This window comes from Osmerus mordax, chromosome 14, assembly GCF_038355195.1.
Source record: "Osmerus mordax isolate fOsmMor3 chromosome 14, fOsmMor3.pri, whole genome shotgun sequence".
Taxonomy (NCBI): domain Eukaryota; kingdom Metazoa; phylum Chordata; class Actinopteri; order Osmeriformes; family Osmeridae; genus Osmerus; species Osmerus mordax.
Window position 1 is genome coordinate 13,484,982 of NC_090063.1, and position 7,853 is coordinate 13,492,834.

Consider the following 7,853-nt stretch of genomic DNA (forward strand, 5'->3'; position numbering starts at 1 on the left):
CTGACCTAGTATTAAACCTAGGTATAAATGAACATTATGCCAAGAGATATACAGGGTTGAGAGACAAGAGTGAGGTTGGGTAGTTGGCCAAGGGGAATGTTTGGTTTTACTCTTAATGATCAACACAGCTTCTGTCATTAGGTGTAGTTTGTATGCAGGGTGATGGAGGAGTGAAGTGAAAGGGTCAATGTGAAGGAGGAACCGGGAACCCCGGATCTTCATAATCATCATCTCTTGATCCTATAATCCCTCTGTAGAAATATCATCCTTTTTAGAGTGCCAGGAGATGCCTAGACTGTCAGCTAGCTGTTGCTAAGCTAGCTCCCCCTATGGACATGGAAGGAGTTCCAGTGGATACAAGGTAACATTAGATGCTAATCTGACTAGCCTGTTGCAAGTTAGCATGTTCTCACATTTAGTCATTTAGCAGACGCTCTTATCCAGAGCGACTTAGAGTAAGTACAGGGACATTCTCCCCGAGGCAAGTAGGGTGAAGTGCCTTGCCCAAGGACACAACGTCATTTTTTTGGCACGGCCGGGGAATCGAACTGGCAACCTTCAGATTACTAGCCCGCTTCCCTCACTGCTCAGCCACCTGACTCTTCACACCCTTTTGCACCCTTTTGACTAATCGCACAGGAGAAGCCAACCACGGCTTGGCACAAAGCCATTTATCAATTTTTCTGTTGATTGGGATGTGGGAAAATGTCCCCCATGTGAAATTAAGAATTTTTGGCACTGGTTGACAAAGTACCCTTAAATGGTGTGCTAATTTGAGCAACCTGGCATGGCTGCCTTGTGGGTCTGTCGGGAGGAACCGCAGTCCTGTACCTCCATCAACTGCAGAGGGCTGAGCCTCATGGGCATCTGAAAATGAGTTGGTTGCATTGCTTGTTTTACATTTCTCAAGAGGGTTAACATGCACACACCTTGTGACATTCAACACGTTCAGAGACCTCAAGAAAGCTAGGAGTTCTATATGCATTAAAAGTGCTGTGGGCTCATACAAAATGCACTTTCCATAGCGATTTGGTGTCGAAGCTTATATTTATGGATTACTCCCAAAAGTTTGACAATTAAGTGCATCCACCTACCTTTCTCGTAGGTCAGTAGTTGATATGGAGCAGAAGATGGAGTGAAGGTGTGTGTTTGTAAAGGAGAGAGAGAGAGAGATAGAGAGGGGAGTGGGGGGTCTGTAAATGAGCATGCAGATTCAAGCCACCACAGAGCCCATCTGTACAACGCTAGTGTGCGTGGGAGGAGGAGTGTGGCAGGGGAGCGAGCCAGGACACACCGCCACGGGAAGGGGCACACACACGCCAGCATCCTCTCAAACTGACAATAAAACACCACCTGTCTCACAGGGGAAACTATGGTAAGGTAGGCGTGTGTGTGTGTTTGTTTGTGTGTCTTGGAGGAGGAGATCCGCAATGTGATCAAACCAGTATATCTCTCCTCCCCCTCAAGTTTTAATAATTTGGCCTGTATCAGAGAAGACTGGGGAATGTAGTGTGTTTGCGTGCATTTTGTATGCTGACTGCAGTAGTGTGTGTTTGAGTGGCCTTTCTTTCTGTAAGTGCAGTGCACACAGGTGTTTTAAGTACCTGCTTGTGTTTGTGTTTGTGCCCTCTGTGGCTTGGCAGGGTGCCACTGACAGATCCTGAGGAGAAGACCGCAGCAGGCAGGAAAAACCCTTCTGGAGCCACGCTCACGACTCACTAGAGCTGAGAGAGAGACGGCGGGCGAGAGAGGCTCAGTCAGAGATGCAGAAGCAGAAAATGTGACGGCAAAATAGAGAGAATAAGAAGATTGGGCCTTCGTGTAATTACTGAGAGAAGAGATTCCAACAGGAGGATCATTGTATTTACCATCTGCTAAATATTGCAAGGTGAACTGGTATGTTGTGTCATCGTATCTCATAGAGAATAAAACATGTTTTATGACTTGTTTCAAATATAAGATAATACACTAAAGTGTGGTCAAATGCACCATTATTCTCTATACCTATGAAATACCCAGTTTTTAGGGAGCCTAACATTAGATGCTACCCTTACATCCTTTCTGGAGCATTATGTAGGATGCTGCTGTTCATTTAGTGCACTTTTTCACTGGCCATTGTCTGTTGATGAAGACCACAAAATACATTTTCTTTCTCATGTTACATGCTCTTTGTTACTGTCTTATGTGAGTTACGTGGACTTTCCCTTCAAAGAATTGTATTCAGGTATTAATATTTAACCTTTTTCTTATACTTTACTGTAGGGATTTGATCAATGATGGTGAGTCATAGTAACTAGTACTGAGGGTGTTTGATGTGCTGAACATGAGAATTGAAAACTCTTTGCATCAAAGGAAAGAGGTAGAGAGACAGCAAATAAACCTGAAGCTATTATGTGTCAGAACTAGTTCAACAACAGGGTCTTGTATGCACCAGGGCACTTGGAACCGACATGGAGGACGATGATGAAATAGCTTTGAATGCTGTCAGGGAAAATGAAGATGACCTCTACACCTGTCAAAATACATCCAGTAGCCATCCATCAAAGCTTAGGTGTTTCCAACTTCTCCTTTAGAAAAGCATACATGTCAGCTGGTCAATGCAGTTACTCTCCCGTACAACAATATCCGAATCAGACGCTACCCTGTAAGATTGAAGGTACTGTAGCCTCTGGCTATGTAAAAGGACTAGCATGATAATGTGCACTCCGTGCCTGACATCAAAGGCCTTGTGCCACAAGATGTGAAAGTCGTCTTTTGAAGTGTGAGTAATGAGGGCAGGCGGAAGGAGCTCCACTCTTGACTGGCTGTCTCTCCTCCTAACACGTACAGCACATCTCTGACCAAAGCCGCTCGTCTCCAGAGGAACATCTAGAGAGTACGTGTGTATACATTTCAAATACATCATGGGCCCTTCAGTACTGTACGGTAACTTTTTAAAAATAGATCTGTGCTTTTCCCAGGGGCAGCCAGTATTCTTGCATGCGATATAAGGCATTCCCCGGTGTATGGGACCGTGGCAGTGATGTTCTACTGTGGTGTCCGTTTCCTTTACACCTAATAAAGACGTGTCTGGGTTGTTCCTGGTGGATCCAGAGGAATTCAGAGTGGATCTCTGTCCCTGCCTGGTAAGTGGCTGAGCTTTGGGGTAATGAGAGCTGGGGTGTTGTGAAGGATTCGAGAGGCCTAGTTGGATTGTTGATAGGCTTCTGTTGTCTGACATCTTACACTTGCCGAACAGGTGTTAAGGGATGTGAGTCTGAGAAAGACAGGGAAGGAGAGAACACCAGCCATGGGATCGTGAAAAATCGCAGTTTCCCTCCAAAACGTGTACTACAAGGGCGTTCCATCCGGTTAAAACGCCCGCTTAAGGAGAGACCAGAGCAAACACACAGGGTGTGTGTCAGTCAACCAGACGGAGTGGGAGGGATGTTATCTGTCAAGGTGTTCACACCTCAGCCAGCACACCGTCTTTTCCGATGACAGAAAGAATTCTATTCTGGTTTAAGGTATTTCTTGAGCATTAATCATGATGACTAACTCTACTGGAGAAAATCGGGTCTAAGGTTTGGGTGAACGGGATTATTACTGGCTTTACTCGTTCACTTTGACATGTGTCAGTACATCAAGTATCACAGTATCTGGTGTTCCTAGCGCAAGCAGCTTTAAAATCTGGAATTATTACAGTAATATTCTTCATAGCATAGATGGTAGTCCAACACGTTACTAGGAACCGGGCAAATCCACACTCTCACACAGCGGTCTGTGGAACACAATATCCAATAATAATACCATAATACATATGTCACCAAATCCTATGTGTAGAAGGACCACTGCCACTTGTGAGGCTCTTTCACTGTACAGCCCTGGCATCATTCAGCAGCGGCCCTCTCTCATTCACGCTGCTCGTCTAAGCTTAATTAAATGATTAAAGAGGGTCTGATTGGCCAGTGAGTTCATTCTGTGTGTGTGCCCCCGACTTCAATCACTCACTAATTGGAAGGTAATAATGAAGTTCACCAGAGCTGGGGCTGAATCTGGATTCACAGTAGATTGAAATGCTCCAGACAGAAAAGATTAGCATGATGTATCTGTAGCGTCAAAGTCCAGAAGCTTGAGTTGAGAACCGAGTTGAGAACTTCCTTTGTGATTGCGCTAAATCAGATCGTTCTGTGTGGCCTGCTGTAATCTGACACAGGGGCTTTTGTTTACTACTATTCTCTGTTTCCATTTCACCCCCAAAACAGCTGCTTCCAGAAAAATTTCAGACATCAAGACTGGCCCTTGTACAGTGAGTAGTCCCATGGTTATGGGCTCCAAAACTATTAGGTATGGTAACTTTGGTACATCATGTGGTGCTCAAATCTGGAGTCTAACTGTACTTATTGAAAACATAAACATTCAAAAATCTAACACAGAGTAGACAAATATAACACAAATCTGTCTTAACTGAACATTACTTCAGTACAGTACTTCACCTGTGCCTTATCGACCTCTTTACTTAACGGGAAAAAGGCGGGTTGCACAGAAAGCTTGAAATCTTCAGAAACTATTACTGAAAAAAGGAGGGGGGGGGGGGGGGGGATCTGTCTGAGGCCAGCTCTGAAGATTGGTTGGAATTCAAATTAGATGCAAATTAGAGAAAGATGTTTATTTTATGTGTTTTATTTCCTGTTGTTCTGGATGGTAGGTGATGAGTTGCTATTCATCGTGGGCCACTCAGGTAATAGACAAAAAAAAAAACACATTAATATGACATTAAGCTACAGAAGTCTTTCAAGGAAAGTCATTAATCAAAGATCCTATGCAGTGTAAACAAAACTTGCCTCGTAATACTTATTTAACGGGTGTTACTTGGGCAGTGTAATGATATGTGTTTGTTGTGTTATCAAATAAAAAGAAGAAAACGTTTGTCTAACAGCACTACACACACACACCATACAAATTTGTTCTCTGCGTTTCACCATCCTGCTGTCCATCCTCTGAGGAAAGCCAGGAGCAGTGATCAGCCACAGCAAGGTGACCGAGGACAGCCAGGAGCAGTGATCAGCCACAGCAAGGTGACCGAGGACAGCCAGGAGCAGTGATCAGCCACAGCAAGGTGACCGAGGACAGCCAGGAGCAGTGATCAGCCACAGCAAGGTGACCGGCAGCCGAGTCCAGGGGCTTACCTCATGCCTGGCCAGGGACACGGGCTGGATAATGATTGTTGATTGTAATTGAAACATGTTTTATTGGGTGTTCTTTGCAGAGGACCTGTGAGCAGTGGGAGAACCTGACCTGACTACACACAGAGAGGCCTGGCAGCCCAGGGTGAGTACAGGAACGGCAAACCAAGCAGGAATAGAACCTTCTTGCTGTGAGGCGGCAATGCAAGGCACTGTGCCACTAACTGTGCACGTACTGATACTGAAACACGAAGCATCAAATAAAGAAAAAGAAAGAGGGAGGAAGAGTTGGTGCAGCAGACGACATTGTTAAATTATTGTTAAATAACCACAGTCAAACCTGTTGTGTCAATATACAATGCATGGCACAATGTACCGTGTCCAATATACAATAGTGTTTGTGCATTTGATGGAATGCAAATTCAATTGCCTGGGGTCGAGGCACGGGAACTATAATATTCACGATTCATTCAAGTCTGCTGCTTATGCTTGGAGCAGTATCTTCATGTAGATGGATGTTGTTTGAGTGGAGCTGCTTCCTACTAACGTTGACTGTTTTCCTGTGGGTAAACGGGAGGCACACGATCAATCGGCACTCGACTGGATCGCTTGAAATTAATTTGCCAATGATTGTGTGTCTTCGAATTGGGAGTCACTGCTGTTTCTGTTTCCCTGCACATCTATAACATCAAACAGACTGCAAGCTCTGTGTGTGTGTGTGTGTGTGTGTGTGCGTGCGTGTGTGTGTGTGTGCGCGTGCGTGTGCATGCGAGAAAGACGTACAGGCAGGCAAAGCAAGTCTGAGCTTGTTGAAGTAAAAACCTTTGAGCCTTAAAACAAGAAACAGTCTGTTGAGAACACACACACACACTCTGATACAGTCTGTTGAGAACACACACACACACTTTGATACAGTCTGTTGAAAACACACACACACACTTTGAATCCCCCGTATGAAACAAGACATGATCTGAAAGGTTCAACTACTGCAGGAAAGTGGCCTTCATAATACCATTAGTCAGTGATAATCTTTGATGAAGACTGTTGTCGACAGGCTTGATTGAACATAGAGAAAAACTGCCTCTCCGTCCCAAGACTGGAAAATGGATCTGCAACCACATTGCTTCTCCCGTGTCGAATTGCATCGAGGAGCAGTTAGAGGCTACGGCAGGATTTATATTATGACATTTCTTACTTATCTCCATTACCTCAGTGCGTCGACTTAGTCAAGCAGAGAGACTCAGACGAGGTAGTAGCCTTAATGAGACAGGCGGTGACAAAACGACAGGAGAGAGGGATGGCATCAATGGAAGTCAGAGAGGCGGTGAGTGGAAGTGTCCTCAGAGAGGGGGAAGAGCTAAGGAGCTAAAACAGAGTAGCTTCATTTCTCACACATGAATGCTCAGTAGGAGAAACGCCAAGCTCACCGGGGAGAAATTGCACCGGTGGAAAATGACGGGTTTCACTGTACCGGGCCCGGAGAAAGTTGTCTCTTCTTAAGAGGGGCTGTGAAAGATACCTGGAGCTTTTCGTGACATGCGACATATTTTTTTGATCAAACGATTGCCTCCTCACTCTTTTTCTATCAAAAGAAAATAAGCTGTCTGGTGTGTCTGCGAATTGTCTGATTACAAGTGTCTTTCCCTAGGTCACACAGTCTGTTCTGGCCTCGCAGTCGATGTCTGCAGTCGCAAATCTGTTTCTCCTGCAAGGCTGCAAATCAGGAAGTGGCTTCCCTTGCCAAGCTGGGGGATCAGAGGTGAATCTCCTCCGCTCGCTGACAGAGGGAGGGCAGTCTGTCAGCGAGGACGTGACGGGGACACAGGAAAGCAGGAGCTGAGTGATTGCATTAGGGGTGTGTATCGGGGCAGAGACTGTACCCTGTCCTCTTTTGACAAGGTCTGTTTGATTTGCTGGAGGACTTCAAATCAACAACCCCAAATTCGATGTTGCAAAAGCTCGAGTTGGCTTGTGGTGGCTTGGCGGGAAGAGCTGCAGTCGTTCTGACCAATGGAGCCAGCACAGATTAGGCCTGGGAGTGTCTGAATGACGAACTGACATGCAGCTGTCAGGGATAGCGCTCTGTCAGGAAGGAGGAATGTCATTTTAATGGAGAGAGCTCAATGGTGAAACTAACAAAGCAATAGAATTTGGTGCAGCCTGGCACAAATGAATCTTTTAAATGCGGCCTGCTTTCTGCTTCCTCCAATCAGAGACGTGAATCAGACTTGAAACAGATGGTGACCTATTGACCCCGTATACATCAACCCAACAGAAAGGGTGATTACGGAGTTCAAACGGCGATTGCGGAATTGACAACCAAAATGTGTCCCTTTTGATTTATATTTGCTTGACTGAGCACATCCATCTTGAATCTTTGAATGTGCCTTCCTTTATTTGGACTGAGATTTCGTTTAGATTTTGTTGAAAGCCATAAATATGACATATTTGAGATTGTGTGCCGTGTGTGTACTAAAATAAAAGTTCAATTAATATCACATACCCAAACTTGCGTATTCCTTCCTACCGAGAGATGCCATCGCTGTTTGTACAGGACCTGATTGAATGACCCATTCCTCTGATGTCAAACTTAATCAATGTTAGGACTTATCCAAGCTTTGCTTTTCATATTGGGCCCCCAGCTCCTGCCATCCTGTACTCTGTTCTAATCCACTGTCTAGACAAATG